Raw genomic sequence first — 18,414 nt, 5'->3', positions numbered from 1 at the left:
GTTGTAACAAACTGCTACAAGAAACAAGAATCAAATAACCGGCACCGGCTACGGACACGACACGACACACCCAGCCCAGTTGACCCTGCAAAGTCTTTCTCACCAACATCTGGTGATTTGTGCCAACATTGGGAGAGCTGTCCCACAGATGAGGCGAGCAACAGTCCGACATAGTCATAGTCACAGAATCATACCTTTCAACCAATGTCCCAGACTCCTCCATCACCATCCCAGGATATGTTCTGTCCCACCAGCAGGACAGACCCACCAGGGGTGGGGGCACAGTGGTATACAGTGCGGAGGGAGTGGCCCTGGGAGTCCTCAACATTGTCTCCGGACCCCATGAAGTCTCATGGCTTCAGGTCAAGTATGGCCAAGGAAACCTCCTGCTGATTACCACCTCCCGCCCTCCCTCAGCTGATGAACCAGTATCCTCCATGTTGAACACCACTTGGAAGAAGCACTGAGAGTAGCAAGGGCACAGAACGTACTCTGGGTGGGGGACTTCAATGTCCATCACCAAGAGTGGCTCGGTAGCACCACTACTGACCGAGCTGGCCGAGTCCTGAAGGACAGAGCTGCCAGACTGGGCCTGCAGCAGGTGGTGAGAGAACCAACACGAGGGAAAAATCTATTGACCTCGTCCTCACCAATCTACCTGTCGCAGATGCATCTGTCCATGACAGCATTGGTAGCAGTGATCACCGCACAGTCCTTGTGGAGACTGAGTCCCATCTTCACACTGAGGACACCATCCATCTTGTTGTGTGACACTACCACCGTGCTAAATGGGATAGATTCAGAACAGATCTAGCAGCTCAAAACTGGGCATCCACAAGGCCCTGTGAGCCATCAGCAGCAGCAGAATTGTATTCCACCACAATCTGTAACCTCATGGCCCGGCATATCCCCCACTCTACCATTACCATCAAGCCCGGGGAACAAACCTGGTTCAATGAGGAGTGCAGAAGAGCATGCCAGGAGCAGCACCAGGTGTACCTAAAAATGAGGTGCCAACCTGGGGAAGCTGCAACACAGGACTACATGCTAAACAGCGGGAGCAGCATGCTATAGACAGAGCTAAACAATCCCACAATCAACGGATCAGATCAAAGCTCTGTGGTTGTTGGAGGTCAATCATCTCAGCCCCAGGACATCGCTGCATGTCCTGTTTAACTAAGCAAGGTACAACCTTGGCTCTGCTTTATTTAGGCCCAAAGTGCCTGACTCTCAAAATGGCTGGTCTTTTATACCAGAGCAGCACCATGTGCGTGCTGCTCAGTGACCTCCAATAATGACGCCATCTGATGGCTACAAACAGAATGTACATACATGACAATACCCCCCCTTATCACAGTCTTTCACAGGTTGAAACCTGTGAAACAGGTCTGGTGCTTTACATTCCTGGGTTGACCGTCCCAGTTCGATTCCGGCCCTGGGTGAATGTTCGGAGTCTGTTGTGGCTGGTGGCTGGATGACTGACTTGTTGAGGGGTGGCAGTGGCCATGTAAGGAATTGCAAGTCCATTTTTATTGAACAGGTCCGAGATGGAAATTCCGGGTTCACTGATGACCCTTGAGTCCACTGAAGGCTGCTGGTAGGTTGGTTGGTCGTCGACGGTTTCTTCGTCCGACTGCTCTGGCTCGTCTGTGTGCCTCAGCTTTGTCTGATCCATGTGTTTCCTGCAAGTCTGTCCATTCTTGAGCTTAATAACGAATACTCTGTTGCCCTCCTTGGCCATGACCGTACCAGCGATCCATCTGGGACCCTGACCATATACACATATATAGGGTCATTAACAGAAATCTCGCGTGACACAGTTGTTGACTTTGTCTTCTGTATTCAACATAATTATTTAAATCCAGGTGTACCAGAGATAACTTGGTCTTAAGACTCTTTTCATCATGAGTTCAGCATGCGAGACCCCTGTGAGTGTGTGGGGTCTTGTCCTGTAACTCAGCAGTATGCAAGACAAGTGGGTCTTCAGTGACCCTTGGGTTACTCTCCTCATGCTTTGCTTGATAATTTGTACTGCACGTTCTGCTTGCCCGTTGGATGGTGCTGACCTTATATGTTTTATGCCATTAAGTTTCACAAACTCCTGAAACTCCTGACTGGTGAAGCACGACCCATTGTCGCTCACCACTATGTCAGGCAGACCATGTGTCACGAACATGACATTGAGATCCTCTATGGTTACCGTGGACGTGCTGGATGACATGATTATGCATTCTATCCACTTCGAATAAGCATCCACCACCACTAAAAACATCTTGACCAGGGAGGGACCTGCAAAATCTACATGGATCCTGGACCAAGGTTTGGATGGCCATGACCACAGACTCAGCATCGATTCCGCTGGTGCTTTGCTGAGCTGTATGCAGGTGTTGCACTGATGCACGCATGCTTCCAGCTCAGAATCAATTCCTGGCCACCATACGTGGGACCTGGCGATGGTCTTCATCATCACTATACCGGGATGTGTGCTGTGTAACTCACGCACAAACTTCTCTCTCCTTTTCTTGGGCATTACAACACGATTGCCCCACAATATGCAATCTGCTTGAATAGACAGTTCGTCCTTGCGACGAATGTACGGTTTGGCCTCCTCACACATTTGGTTAGGTATGGCAGACCAATCCCCTTTGAGGATGCAACCCTTTACCACCAACAAAATCGGGTCCTGGCTGGTCCAGGTCTTAACTTGTTGAACCATGACAGGGGCTCCTTCACTCTCAAAAGCATCCATGATTAACATTAGATCCGCCGTTTGTGGCGTTTCCAGCTCCAGTGTGGGCAACGGCAACCGGCTCAAAACATCGGCACAATTCTCTGTGCCAGGTCAGTGGCGAATGACATAATCATAGGCAGATAATGTCAGCGCCCACCTTTGGATGCGGGATGAAGCGTTGGTATTGATACCTTTGCTCTCGGAAAACAATAAAATGAGCGGCTTGTGATCGATCTCTAATTCAAACCTCAGACTGAACAGGTATCGATGCATTTTTTTAACACCATACACACACGCTAAAGCTTCTTTTTCTACCATACTGTAGGCTCTTTCTGCTTTAGACAAACTTTTGGATGCATACGCGACAGGTTGAAGTTTCCCCGATTCATTGGCTTGTTGGAGTACGCAACCAATTCCATATGACGATACATGGATACTAAACGTTTACATGGATCATAATCTACCAGCAGTTTGTTTGAGCAAAGCAGATTGGTGGCTTTCTCGAAAGCTCTGTCTTGCGATGCTCCCCACACCCAGTTGTTGCCTTTTCTTAATAGCATGTGCAGTGGTTCTAGTAAGGTGCTCAATTTAGGTAGGAAGTTACCAAAGTAGTTGAGTAGACCCAGGAACGAATGCAGCTCCATCACATTCTGCGGCTTGGGTGCATTCTAGATGGCTTTGGTTTTCACGTCAGTAGGTCTGATGCCATCAGCGGCGATTTTCCTCCCAAGGAATTCAACCTCTGGTGCCATGAAGATGCACTTTGAGCGTTTCAGTCTGAGTCTCACTCTGTCCAAATGCAGTAGAACCTCTTCCAGGTTGTTCAGATATTCCTTGGAGTCACTACCGGTGATCAGGATGTCTTCTTGGAACACGACGGTTCTGGGAACGGACTTCAGTAGACTCTCCATGTTCCTCTGGAATATTGCTGTAGCTGAGCGAATTCCAAACAGGCACCTGTGGTAAATAAACAGTCCTTTGTGCGTGTTAATGCACGTAAGTCTCTTCGACATCTCAACCAACTCCTGCGTCATGTAGGCCGACGTCAAATCCAGTTTTATGAACGACTTCCCCCCGGCTAGCGTCGCAAACAAGTCATCAGCCTTCGGTAACGGGTACTGATCTTGTTTCGAAACCATGTTGATCGTAGCCTTGTAGTCTCCACAGATTCTGACTGTGCCATCACTTTTCAGCACAGGAACAATGGGGCTGGCCCATTCATTAAATTTGACCGGTGATATGATCCCTTTATGCTGGAACGTCCAGTTCAATTTCGACCTTCTCCCTCATCACTGCCCGAGCTTTATGACGGACGGGTCTTGCATCTGAGTCCACGTGGATCTGCACCTTGGCTCCCGGTGCGAACATCGAGGGGAACTTGCTCAATACTTGGGCACATGTATCTTCCTCCGATGACAACGCCTGTATATCGTTCCAGTTGCATCTGATTTTCTCCAACCAGCTCCTGCCGCGCAGCGTTGGGCCATTGCCTGGAACAATCCACAGCGGTAACTCGTGAACCGCACCGTTATACGACACATTAATTTGTACACTGCCAAATACCTTTATCAGTTCTTTGGTGTACGTGCACAGCTTGGCATTAACAGGGCTCAGCCTGGCCCTCACAGTCTTAGTATCTCACAGCTTATTAAATGCCCTCTCATTCATGATCGATTGACTCGCCCCCGTGTCCAGTTCCATCGATACTGGTATCCCGTTAAACTTCACATTAATCAAAATTGGTTTACTCTTGGTTATGAAAGAGTACAGTCCATACCCTTCCTTCTCTGGCATCTCAGATGGTGCATCCGGATCCGCGCTAGTCTGACTCTCATCCTCCACGTGGTGTGTCGCAGCACGCTTGCTCATCTGCGGACACTTGTGCTGGTGATGCCCCACTCTCAGACTATATTGCTTAAATCAGCACTGCTGGTGCTGATGATTCCCCCACAACGCCAACACGGAGAAGTCGGATACACTCCCGCTGGTGGACTTTGGGCAGCCACAGGTTTCGTGAACGCAGCCGGATAGGCCCTGCCATGTGCCGCTCTGCCAAACGGCGAATCAATCGCATTTACACTACTTGCCGAGGTTCGGTTCTTCACCGATATTTGCTTTAGACTCCTGTCCGCCATCATACATGATTGAGCGACCTGGATGGCCCTTTTTAAATCCACCACCAGAAGTTTGCACAGGATCACCTCGTGGTTGATACCGATAACGAAGAAGTCCCGTAGCATGTCTGCCAACACTGTCCCGAACTTGCACGGTCCCGCTAGACGTCTCAGGTTGGCAACGAATCCCGCCGGCTCTGGCCCTCCGATCGAACCCTGCATCTCGAGATGATGATGCCGTCGTCTGGCTTGAGGTGCTCCCGTACCAATGTACACAACTCCTCGTACGTTTTCTCTGTTGGATCACGAGGCATGAGTAGATTCTTTATCAGACGGTAGATCTTTGAACCGCACACAGTGAGGAACACGGCCCGGCGCCGATCTGCATCGTCGACCCCCTTCATTTTGTTGGTCACGAAATACTGGTTCAAACGGCTCACAAAATCTGCCCAATCTTCTCCCTCCACGAATCGCTCTAAAAATCCAATCGTGCTCGTTTTGCAAACAAAGGTTCTTGTATTCTCGTTGACAAATATTATGTATGCAATAAAGGTTCAAACTCTGTACTGTTTAACTGAACAAGTTACACCCTTAGCTCTGCTTTATTACGGCCCAAAGTGCCTGACTCTCAAAATGGCTGGCCTTTTATACCAGAGCAGCACCATATGCATGCTGATCAATGGCCTCCAACAATGACGCCACCTGGTGGCTACAAACAGCATGTCCATACATGACATCATCAATGACCTTCCCTCCATCATAAGGTCAGAAGTGGGGATGTTTGCTGATGACTGCACAGTGTTCAGTTCCATTCGCAACTCCTCAGATAATGGAGCAGTCCGTGCCCACATGCAGCAAGACCTGGACAACATTCAGGCTTGGGCTGATAAGTGGCAAGTAACATTCGCACCACACAAGTGCCAGGCAATGACCATCTCCAACAAGCGAGAGTCTAACCACCGCCCCTTGACATTCAATGGCATTACCATCACCGAATCCCCCACCATCAACATCCTGGGGGTCACCATTGACCAGAAACTTAACTGGACCAGCCACATAAATACTGTGGCAACAAGAGCAGGTCAGAGGCTGGGTATTCTGCGGTGAGTGTCTCACCTCCTGACTCCCCAAAGCCTTTCCAGCATCCACAAGGCACAAGTCAGGAGTGTGATGGAATACTCTCCACTTGCCTGGATGAGTGCAGCTCCAACAACACTCAAAAAGCTCGACACCATCCAGGACAAAGCAGCCACTTGATCAGCTCCCCATCCACCACCTTCAACACTCACTCCCTCCACCACCGGCGCACCCTGGCTGCAGTGTGCACCATCTACAAGATGCACTGCAGCAACTCGCCAAGGCTTCTTCGGCAGCACCTCCCAAACCCGCGACCTCTACCACCTAGAAGGACAAGGGCAGCAGGCGCATGGGAACACCACCACCTCCACGTTCCCCTCCCAGTCACACACCATCCTGACTGGGAAATATATCGGCCGTTCCTTCATCGTCGCTGGGTCACAATCCTGGAACTCCCTCCCTAACAGCATTGTCTTTTGGATAAAGTGCCTCGGCGGGAATTCCATCTGCTCCTGTTGCCTTGTTGAGGTCATGCACAAATACATGACCTCATCTCTCTTACGGAAGGAGGAGAGCATGCCAAGAGATCTCAGAGGTGCCATAATCGTGACCATCTTCAAAAAAGGGGACAAGTCCGATTGTGGTAACTACAGAGGAGTTTCCCTGCTGTCGGCCACTGGGAAAGTCATGGCAAGAATCCTCCTCAACTGTCTTCTCCTTGTGGCTGAAGAGCTCCTCCCAGAATCACAGTGCGGATTCCATCCACTAAGGGATACAATGGACATGATCTTTATCGACAACATGATCTTCAGCGACAAATGCAGGGAACAGCACAAACCCCTGTACATGGCCTTCTTTGACCTCACAAAGGCCTTTGACACTGTCAACCGCGAGGGTCTATGGAGCGTCCTCCTCCGTTTCGGCTGCCCCCAAAAATTTGTCACCATCCTCCGCCTGCTCCATGACAACATGCAGGCTGTGATCCTGACCAACAAATCCACCACAGACCCAATCCACATCCGGACCGGGGTCAAGCAGGGCTGCATCATCGCACCAACCCTCTTCTCGATCTTCCTCGCTGCAATGCTCCACCTCACTCTCAACAAGCTCCCCACTGGAGTGGAACTAAACTACAGAACCAGTGGGAACCTGTTCAACCTTCGTCGCCTCCAGGCTAGATCCAAGGTCATCCCGTCCTCCGTCATCGAACTACAGTACGCGGCCGACTCCTGCGTCTGCGCACACTCAGAGGCCGAACTCCAAACCATCGTCAACACCGTCACCAAGGCTTACGAAAGCATGGGCTATCCGTAAGACAAAGATACTCCACCAACCTGACCCCGCCACACAGCACTGCCACCCGTTCATCAAAATCCACGGCGCAGCCCTGGACCTTGCGTCCATACCTTGCGAGCCTATGATCAGCTGATCAGGAAGTGTTGGAATCTCTTGATTCCAAACACTATGGCGAGTGCATCCTTTTCAATCTGCGCGTAGTTTATTTCGCTCTGTGTGAGGATTGGTGATGTGAACGCAATTGGTCTCTCTCGGCCGTCATCCATTATGTGGCTTATGACAGCCCCTGCATTGTAGCTGGAAGCATCACACACTAATTGAAGCTCACGCTGTGTGTCGTAGTGCACAAGTAGAGCATCGCCAGAGAGACTTCTCTTACAAGCGTCGTAAGCTTCCTGTTGTGCTTTCGTCCTCTTCCACTGGACATCCTTCTCAACGAGCTGGTGCAATGGAACTAACAGGGTCGCTAACTCAGGTAAGAAACGAGCATAGTACTGGACCCTTCCAAGGAAAGATCTTAACTCAGGCATGTTCTGTGGTTTTGGAGCATTGATGACAGCATTAACCCTTTCCTTCATTGGCTGCATCACCATTCAATAAAAAAGAGAGGGAAGATAGATTATGAAAGTAAACTAGCACAAAATATAAAAACAGATAGTAAGAGTTTCTACAGGTACATAAAAAGGAAAAGAGTGGCTAAAGTAAATGTTGGTCCCTTAGAGGATGAGACTGGGGAATTAATAATGGGGAACATGGAAATGTCAGAGACTTTGAACAAATATTTTGTATCAGTCTTCATGGTAGAAGACACTAAAAACACCCCAATAGCGGATAATCAAGGGGCTATAGGGATGGAGGAATTTAATGCAATCACTATCACTAAAGAAATAGTACTCGATAAAATAATGGGACTAAAGGTGGACAAGACCCCTGGACCTGATGCCTTACAACTATTTTGTCTAAAAACAATCAAGTGCCCCCTGATTAAAGGGGGGGTCACACTCATTGAAACATAGAAAATAGATGCAGGAGTAGGCCATTCGGCCCTTCGAGCCTGCACCGCCATTCAATGAGTTCATGGCTGAACATGCAACTTCAGTACCCCCTTCCTGCTTTCTCGCCATACCCTTTGATCCCCCTAGTAGTAAGGACTACATCTAACTCCTTTTTGAATATATTTAGTGAATTGGCCTCAACAACTTTCTGTGGTCGAGAATTCCACAGGTTCACCACTCTCTGGGTGAAGAAGTTTCTCCTCATCTCGGTCCTAAATGGCTTACCCCTTATCCTTAGACTGTAACCCCTGGTTCTGGACTTCCCCAACATTGGGAACATTCTTCCTGCATCTAACCTGTCTAAACCCATCAGAATTTTAAATGTTTCTGTGAGATCCCCTCTCATTCTTCTGAACTCCAGTGAATACAAGCCCAGTTGATCCAGTCTTTCTTGATATATCAGTCCCGCCATCCCGGGAATCAGTCTGGTGAACCTTCGCTGCACTCCCTCAATAGCAAGAATGTCCTTCCTCAAGTTAGGTGACCAAAACTGTACACAATACTCCAGGTGTGGCCTCACCAAGGCCCTGTACAACTGTAGTAACACCTCCCTGCCCCGTACTCAAATCCCCTCGCTATGAAGGCCAACATGCCATTTGCTTTCTTAACCGCCTGCTGTACCTGCATGCCAACCTTCAATGACTGATGTACCATGACACCCAGGTCTTGTTGCACCTCCCCTTTTCCTAATCTGTCACCATTCAGATAATAGTCTGTCTCTCTCTTTTTACCACCAAAGTGGATAACCTCACATTTATCCACATTATACTTCATCTGTCATGCATTTTCCCACTCACCTAACCTATCCAAGTCACTCTGCAACCTCATAGCATCCTCCTCGCAGCTCACACTGCCACCCAACTTAGTGTCATCCTCAAATTTGGAGATACTACATTTAATCCCCTCGTCTAAATCATTAATGTACAATGTAAACAGCTGGGGCCCCAGCACAGAACCTTGCGGTACCCCACTAGTCACTGCCTGCCATTCTGAAAAGTACCCATTTACTCCTACTCTTTGCTTCCTGTCTGACAACCAGTTCTCAATCCATGTCAGCACACTACCCCCATTCCCATGTGCTTTAACTTTGCACATTAATCTCTTGTGTGGGACCTTGTCGAAAGCCTTCTGAAAGTCCAAATACACCACATCAACTGGTTCTCCCTTGTCCACTCTACTGGAAACATCCTCAAAAAATTCCAAAAGATTTGTCAAGCATGATTTCCCTTTCACAAATCCATGCTGACTTGGACCTATCATGTCATCTCTTTCCAAATGCGCTGCTATGACATCCTTAATAATTGATTCCATCATTTTACCCACTACTGATGTCAGGCTGACCGGTCTATAATTCCCTGTTTTCTCTCTCCCTCCTTTTTTTAAAAGTGGGGTTACATTGGCTACCCTCCACTTGATAGGAACTGATCCAGAGTCAATGGAATGTTGGAAAATGACTGTCAATGCATCCGCTATTTCCAAGGCCACCTCCTTAAGTACTCTGGGATGCAGACCATCAGGCCCTGGGGATTTATCGGCCTTCAATCCCATCAATTTCCCCAACACAATTTCCCGACGAATAAGGATTTCCCTCAGTTCCTCCTCCTTACTAGACCCTCTGACCACTTTTATATCCGGAAGGTTGTTTGTGTCCTCCTCAGTGAATACCGAACCAAAGTACTTGTTCAATTGGTCTGCCATTTCTTTGTTCCCCGTTATGACTTCCCCTGATTCTGACTGCAGGGGACCTACGTTTGTCTTTACTAACCTTTTTCTCTTTACATATCTATAGAAGCCTAAAAACTTTTCAAGTGCCCCCTTGTTTTTTTTTTGAGGGCATCAAAAACACAAATTATACAAGTTCCCCTGGCTAAAAGGGGGGCGGGGGCACTAAAACCGACAAACTTAAACAAATTAAACTTTAGACATGGTTCAAATTAAAATTTGGTTGCCGGGGTGACGATGCACTCCAGTCCCTCCGCCGCCCACCTCTCGTGGAAGGCCGCGAGCGTACCGGTGGACACCATGTGCTCCGTCGCCAGGGACACCCTGGCGCAAACGTAGCCACGGAAGAGAGGCAGGCAGTCGGGCTGAACGACCCCCTCGACCGCCCGGGGCCTGGACCGGCTGATGCCACCCTTGGCCCTGCCCAGGAGCAGTCCTACAAGGAGGCCCTCCAACCTGCCCGCTCCCCTCCGCCCAAAGATCAGGAGTGTGGGACTGAAGTGCAACCAGAATTTGAGGAGCAGCCCCTTCAGATATTGGAAGAGGGGCTGCAACCTCATACACTCAACATACACATGGAACACGGACTCTTCCAGACCACAGAAATTACAGGTGGCCTGGGAGCCCGTGATCCGACTTAAAAACTTATTGCACGGGACTGCTCCATGCACCACCCTCCAGGCCAAGTCCCCAATAAATAGTGGGAGGACTCCCGCGTAGAGAGCACTCCATTGGGGACCCCCTCCTCCTCCGGACGGCAAGATGGTGCGCCATGGCGTGTCCGGACGGCAGACGAGGATGGCAACATGAAGAGTGTGCAGGAGCGTCTGGTGGCTTGCATAAGAACATAAGAATTAGGAACAGGAGTAGGCCATCTAGCCCCTCGAGCCTGCTCCGCCATTCAACAAGATCATGGCTGATCTGGCCGTGGACTCAGCTCCACTTACCCGCCCGCTCCCCATAACCCTTAATTCCCTTATTGGTTAAAAATCTATCTATCTGTGATTTGAATACATTCAATGAGCTAGCCTCAACTGCTTCCTTGGGCAGAGAATTCCACAGATTCACAACCCTCTGGGAGAAGAAACTCCTTCTCAGCTCAGTTTTAAATTGGCTCCCCCATATTTTGAGGCTGTGACCCCTAGTTCTAGTCTCCCCGACCAGTGGAAACAACCTCTCTGCCTCTATCTTGTCTATCCCTTTCATTATTTTAAATGTTTCTATAAGATCACCCCTCATCCTTCTGAACTCCAACGAGTAAAGACCCAGTCTACTCAATCTATCATCATAAGGTAACCCCCTCATCTCCGGAATCAGCCTAGTGAATCATCTCTGTACCCCCTCCAAAGCTAGTATATTTTTCCTTAAGTAAGGTGACCGACCAAAACTGCACGCAGTACTCCAGGTGCGGCCTCACCAATACCCCATACAGTTGCAGCAGGACCTCCCTGCTTTTGTACTCCATCCCTCTCGTAATGAAGGCCAACATTCCATTCGCCTTCCTGATTACCTGCTGCACCTGAAAACTAACTTTTTGGGATTCATGCACAAGGACCCCCAGGTCCCTCTGCACCGCAGCATGTTGTAATTTCTCCCCATTCAAATAATATTCCCTTTTATTGTTTTTTTTCCAAGGTGGATGACCTCACATTTTCCGACATTGTATTCCATCTGCCAAACCTTAGCCCATTCGCTTAACCTATCTAAATCTCTTTGCAGCCTCTCTGTGTCCTCTACACAATCCGCTTTCCCACTAATCTTTGTGTCAGCTGAAAATTTTGTTACACTACACTCTGTCCCCTCTTCCAGGTCATCTGTGTATATTGTAAACAATTGTGGTCCCAGCACCGATCCCTGTGGCACACCACTAACCACCGATTTCCAACCCGAAAAGGACCCATTTATCCCGACTCTCTGCTTTCTGTTAGCCAGCCAATTCTCTATCCATGCTAATACATTTCCTCTGACTCCGCGTACCTTTATCTTCTGCAGTACCCTTTTATCAAATGCCTTTTGGAAATCTAAATACACCACATCCATCGGTACACATCTATCCACCATGCTCGTTATATCCTCAAAGAATTCCAGTAAATTAGTTAAACATGATTTCCCCTTCATGAATCCATGTTGCATCTGCTTGATTGCACTATTCCTATCTAGATGTCCCACTATTTCTTCCTTAATGATAGCTTCAAGCATTTTCCCCACTACAGATGTTAAACTAACTGGCCTATAGTTACCTGCCTTTTGTCTGCCCCCTTTTTTAAACAGAGGCATTACATTAGCTGCTATCCAATCCGCTGGTACCTCCCCAGAGTCCAGAGAATTTTGGTAGATTATAACGAATGCATCTGCTATAACTTCCGCCATCTCTTTTAATACCCTGGGATGCATTTCATCAGGACCAGGGGACTTGTCTACCTTGAGTCCCATTAGCTTGTCCAGCACTACCTCCTTCGTGATAGTGATTGTCTCAAGGTCCTCCCTTCCCACATTCCTGTGACCAGCAATTTTTGGCATGGTTTCTGTGTCTTCCACTGTGAAGACGGAAGCAAAATAATTGTTTAAGGTCTCAGCCATTTCCACATTTCCCATTATTAAATCCCCCTTCTCATCTTCTAAGGGACCAACATTTACTTTAGTCACTCTTTTCTGTTTTATCTAATTCCCTTTTGAATATATCTAACGAACTGGCCTCAACAACTTTCTGCGGTCGAGAATTCCACAGGTTAACCACTCTCTGAGTGAAGAAGTTTCTCCGCATCCTTGGGTCCTAAAAGAAGTGGCTGCAGAGAAAGTGGATGCATTGGTTGTAATCTACCAAAATTCCTGGATTCTCGGGCGGTTCCAGCAGATTGGAAAACCGCAAATTTAGCGCCCCTATTTAAAAAAGGAGGCAGACAGAAAGCAGGAAACTATCGACCAGTTAGCCTAACATCTGTCGTTGGTAAAATGCTGGAATCCATTGTTAAGAAAGCAGTAGCAGGACATTTGGAAAAGCATAATTCAATCAAACATAGAAACATAGAAAAGAGGTGCAGGAGTAGGCCATTCAGCTCTTCGAGCCTGCACCACCATTCAATAAGATCATGACTGATCATTCAACTTCAGTACCCCTTTCCTGCTTTCTCTCCATACCCCTTGATCCCTTTGGCCGTAAGGGCCACATCTAACTCCCTTTTGAATATATCCAATGAACTGGCATCAACAACTTTCTGTGGTAGAGAATTCCACAGGTTAACAACTCTGAGTGAAGAAGTTTCTCCTCATCTCGGTCCTAAATTGCTTACCTCTTATTCTTAGACTATGTCCCCTGGTTCTGGAATCCCCAGCAACGGGAACATTTTTCCTGCTTCTAACCTGTCCAATCGAGATCCCCTCTCATTTTTCTAAATTCCAGTGGATACAAACCCAGTTGATCCAGTCTCTCAAGCAGAGTCAGCATGGTTTTATGAAAGGGAAATAATGTTTGACAAATTTCTGGAGTTCTTTGAGGATGTAACGAGTAGGGTGTATAAGGGGGAACCAATGGATGTGGTGGATTTCCAGATAAGGTGACACATAAAAGGTTACTGCACAAGATAAAAGTTCATGGGGGTAGTATATTAGCATGGATAGAGGATTGGCTAACTAGCAGAAAACAGAGAGTCGGGATAAATGGGTCATTTTCCGGTTGGCAAACAGTAACTAGTGGGGTGCCTCAGGGATCAGTGCTGGGACCCCAACTATTTACAATCGAAATTAATGATTTGGATGAAGGGACTGAGTGTAATGTAGCCAAGTTTGCTGATGATACAAAGATGGGAGGGAAAGCAAATTGTGAGGAGGACACAAAAAATCTGCAAAAGGACATAGACAGGCTAAGTGAGTGGGCAATAATCTGGCAGATGGAGTATAATTTGGGAAAATGTGAGGTTATCCACTTTGGCAGAAATAATAAAAAAGCTAATTATAATTTAAATGGAGAAAAATTGCGAAGTGCTGCAGTACAGAGGGACCTGGGGGTCCTTGTGCATGAAACACAAAAAGTTAGTATGCAGGTACAGCAAGTGATCAGGAAGGCAAATGGAATGTTGGCCTTTATTGCAAGGGGGATGGATTATAAAAGCAGAGAAGTCCTGCTACAACTGTACAGGGTATTGGTGAGGCCACACCTGGAGTACTGCGTACAGTTTTGTTATATTTTTGGATGGTCAGATAATGACTCCACGAGACAAAGTGTTGTACTTGAACTGTAGTGACCTTAGTCCATTTAATGTAATTCCAGAGTGAGGATCACACCTGGTGGCCTGCCTTTTAGACTAGGCCAGGCACACCTGTACAGGTGACCTACAAGTCTCCCACTGCTGTGCCCCCTGGTGGCACACCTTGTAATAGTACAAGCAGTAACCATGTTGGACACAAGACATCACTCTCCCCCAAGTCCTTATTGCAAATCGCCTTTGCATAGACTGTGCTCTGGGCTTAGCTCTATCTGTTTGACCCTTGGAGGGTTGTTTCCATCTGGGGTGTGTGGGTGGTGTTTCATTGGCAGTAGAGATGCTGGTGGTTTCTGTTTGTGCGTCTATGACCATCCCATTCTCTCCACCACCCCACAAATAGATTACATTCATATACATTCAAGTTCAGAAAAAAAATGTGCATTTACAGCATTACATTTGTGGTACCATGGTGAAGTAAGTACATTTGAATGGTGAGGTACAAACTTGGAATATACTTGGACTCAGTGCTGGGGTCAGCATCGGTGCGTGAGGACAAGCTAGTTCCAGAACTGCTGGATGGTGCCCAGGCAGTCTGGTGGTGGCGCAGTGCTCAGTGCTGGCAGTGGGAACCCGGTTGGCTCAAGGTGCTCGCTCTCGGGGTTGTTGCTGTTGCTCCGAGCGTCAGGCAGATTCACAGATGCCTGTGACCTCCCTGTCCTCTCCTTGTGCCCCGGGTCACTGCTGCTCCCTGAGGGGCAGTCGTCTGGCAGTGCACAGGGAACCGCTGACTCGCTGGCCTGGGCGTTATTTGGTTTGGGATCCTAGCTGGTCCCGGTCCCATTTGGGAGAACCGTTGCAGGTGACCCTTCGTTCCTGGGTATGACCTTGGTGGCGATAGGGTCTGGGGGCTGAGCCTTAGCACAGTTTGTTCTTTCAGGCTCATGGCGGTTGGTGCCATCGGGTGCCTGAGAGGTGGAGCCGATCAGGGGCAGGGTATCGATACTGGTGCCGTTACCCTCCTGAGATCACTTGCTCTGCAGCTTGTCTATATTGGCTGCTTGTGGCCACACTCCATGGTGCAGGACTCTGGTCCCAGGGATGCAGGCTATTACATTGGGTAGCTCGCTGGACCTGTGTGCTCCCAATGGGTGTTTGCTCGCTGCATGAACTGAATGCAGTTGAAATCCTACATCGCACAACGTTTCATTACTTATTGTAAATAACCTGTAGCTCCAATCGCAATCGCCCGACATTTCCTTGCTTATTACATGTATAAAACTCTGATCATCAATTACACATTTTACATCTAATCACAGTTGCTATTACATTGATTGAGAATGTGGAGCTGTCCCTTTAAGTGTGGTGAGTTGCAGGCCTCCTTTAAGAGAGCCTTGCTATCTTTACCCCAATCCTCTTCTCCGCTCGGTACCACGTGTTGCTCCATCAGCGCTGCACCTCGTGGTCTGGCCACCGCCATCTTTTCCTTCAGCGCCTCACCTCGTGGTTTGGGCGCCATCTTTCTTCCATCCACGATGTCGACTGCGGTGATCCTCTTCTCCCCGGGTTCTGCCACCGAAGCTAGAAGTTGCCTTTGGATCCGATTTTCTTCCTCCGGAGTCCTGCCACTGGAGCCGGGAAGGTGTGTTCGGGTCGTCTCAGCTGGATCATCTCCACGCAGTCGTGTTGGGCGGTCTGTGCCTCGGGTGCTGTGCTGGTCTGCTCTCTGGGGCCGGGTCCACCCTCGGGTGGGGGCTTGCTTTGCCCCTGAGCGCGGGCGACGTCGATCGCTGGAGGGATGAAATCTTCCCAGATCCAATGGATCTTCTCCATCCACCTTCTTCCGAGCAGTGTTGGTCCATCACCTGCAACAACCCACAGAGGTAACTTGTGCACCGCGCCATCATGGAGTACCTTTACATCCGCACTACCAACAACCGGGATAAGTTCATCAGTGTAGGTGCACAGCTTTACCTGAACCGGGACCAACTTGGGTTGTTTAGTTTGATTGTCCCATAGCCTCTCAAAGGCTTCTTGATTCAATACTGACTGGCTCGCCCCCGTGTCCACTTCCATGAATACTGGAATGCCGTTTATCTCGATTTCCATCCTCACTGGGGAACACTCGGTGGTGCAGGTAAACATGCCATATACCTCATCGTGGGGCTGAGCTGCCTCTCTGTCGATCGCTTCATAATCCGCGCTGGATTCATGGCCCTCTGCAGACGGTTCATCAACACAGTGAGTCATATTTCTTTTACACATTCGCTGGAGGTGGCCCTTTGTGCTGCAGCCTTTACACACATTGTCTTTAAAATGGCACTGGTGAGCCCTGTGATTCCCTCCGCAACGCCAGCATGGAGCTACTCGACTAGGCCTCCTCAGCGGACTCTGAGTTAAGGGACTCGGGGGCCTGTTCTCTCTCCCCTGAGGAGATTCACGTTCTACAGTCCAGCCTCTAAAAGGCACCATTCTGTGTACGGTACTTGCCGGGTTTGAGTCCTGAGGAAGAGTCAGCTGCCTAGAGCCGCAGGCCGAGGTCATGAATACTTGGCTCACGGAGATGGCCTTCTGCAGTGTGACTGTGGTATCCACCGACAGTAGCCTGTGAAGAAGGCCCTCGTGGCCGATTCCAATGACAAAGATATCCCGTAGCGTTTCGGTGAGGTGGTCGCCGAAATCACACGGAGCCACCAGCCTCCTGAGGTCTGCAGCGTATTTTGCAATTTCCTGGCCTTCGGGCCGTCGGTGGGTGTAGAACCGGTGTCTCGCTGTGAGGATGCTCTCTTCGGGCTTGAGTTGTTCTTGGATCAGCGTTACGAGCTCCTCGTACATCTTGGTCATTGTCTTCGCTGGTGCCAGAAAGTCCCTGACGAGGCCATAGACAGTGGGCCCACAACTGGTTCGCAGGATAGCTCTGCGTTTATCAGCCAGTGTGGCCGGATTGTCGCCTGCCAGGTCGTTTGCTGTGAAGAAATGTTCGAGCCTCTCCACAAAGGTGTCCCAATCATCACCATCGGCAAACTGCTGCAACGTACCAAGGGTAGCCATTTTCACGTGAAAGTCCGTAATCTCGTCACCAATTGTTATATCTTTAGATGCTCTGATAATGACTCCACGAGGCAATGTGTTGCACTTGAACTGTAGTGACCTTAGTCCATTTAATGTAAGTCCAGAGTGAGGATCACACCTGGTGGCCTGCCTTTTATACTAGGTCAGGCACACCTGTACAGGTAACCTGCAAGTCTCCCACTGCAGTGCCCTCTGGTGTAATATACAAGCTGTAAGCATGTTGGATACATGACACTTTTGGTCTCCGTATTTAGGGAAGGATATACTTGCATTGGAGGCTGTTCAGAGAAGGTTCACTAGGTTGATTCCGGAGATGAGGGGGTTGACTTATGAAAATAGGTGAATAGGTTGGGCCTCGACTCATTGGAGTTCAGAAGAATGAGAGGTGATCTTATCGAAACATATCTGTTAATGAGAGGACTCGACAAGGTGGATATAGAGAGGATATTTCCACTCATAGGGGAGACTAGAACTAGGGGACATAGAATAAGGGGCAGCCCATTTAAAACTGAGATGAGGGGGAATTTCTTCTCTCAGAGGGTTGTAAATCTGTGGAATTCTCTACCCCAGAGAGCTGTGGAGGCTGGGTCATTGAATATATTTAAGGCGGAGATAGACAGATTTTTGAGCGATAAGGGAATAAAGGGTTATGGGGAACGGGCGGGGAAGTGGAGCTGAGCCCAAGATCAGATCAGCCATGATCGTATTAAATGGCGGAGCAGGCTCGAGGGGCCGAATGGCCAATTCCTGCTCCTATTTCTTATGTTATTATATTCGAGGTACACAACCTTGGGCTGCAGAAAAGCACATTTGCTCCTTTTCAATTTGACATTGTGGGAATTCAACTTTTGAAGCACTAAATCTAACACTTCTAGGTTTTCTTCCGCGGTACTTGTTGCGATCAGCACATTGTCTTGATCACATCAGCAATTTGGAATTCCTTGCAAAATCTTATCCATGGTAGCCTGGAAGATTTTGTGGGAGGACTTTCCACCATACGGCAGCTTGGTGTCAGAGTACAGTCTTGTGAGTGTTGATGGTGAGATACCGTTGACTCTCTTTGTCAACATTCAACTGAGTGTGCGATATGTCAAGCTGGGAGAGAACCTTTGACCCAGAGAGTGCTGTATACAAACCTTGCGATGTAG

Source organism: Pristiophorus japonicus, chromosome 13 (genome assembly GCF_044704955.1).
Source record: "Pristiophorus japonicus isolate sPriJap1 chromosome 13, sPriJap1.hap1, whole genome shotgun sequence".
Classification (NCBI taxonomy): domain Eukaryota; kingdom Metazoa; phylum Chordata; class Chondrichthyes; family Pristiophoridae; genus Pristiophorus; species Pristiophorus japonicus.
The sequence above is the reverse complement of the archived record's forward strand: the minus strand, read 5'-3'. Positions refer to the sequence as shown.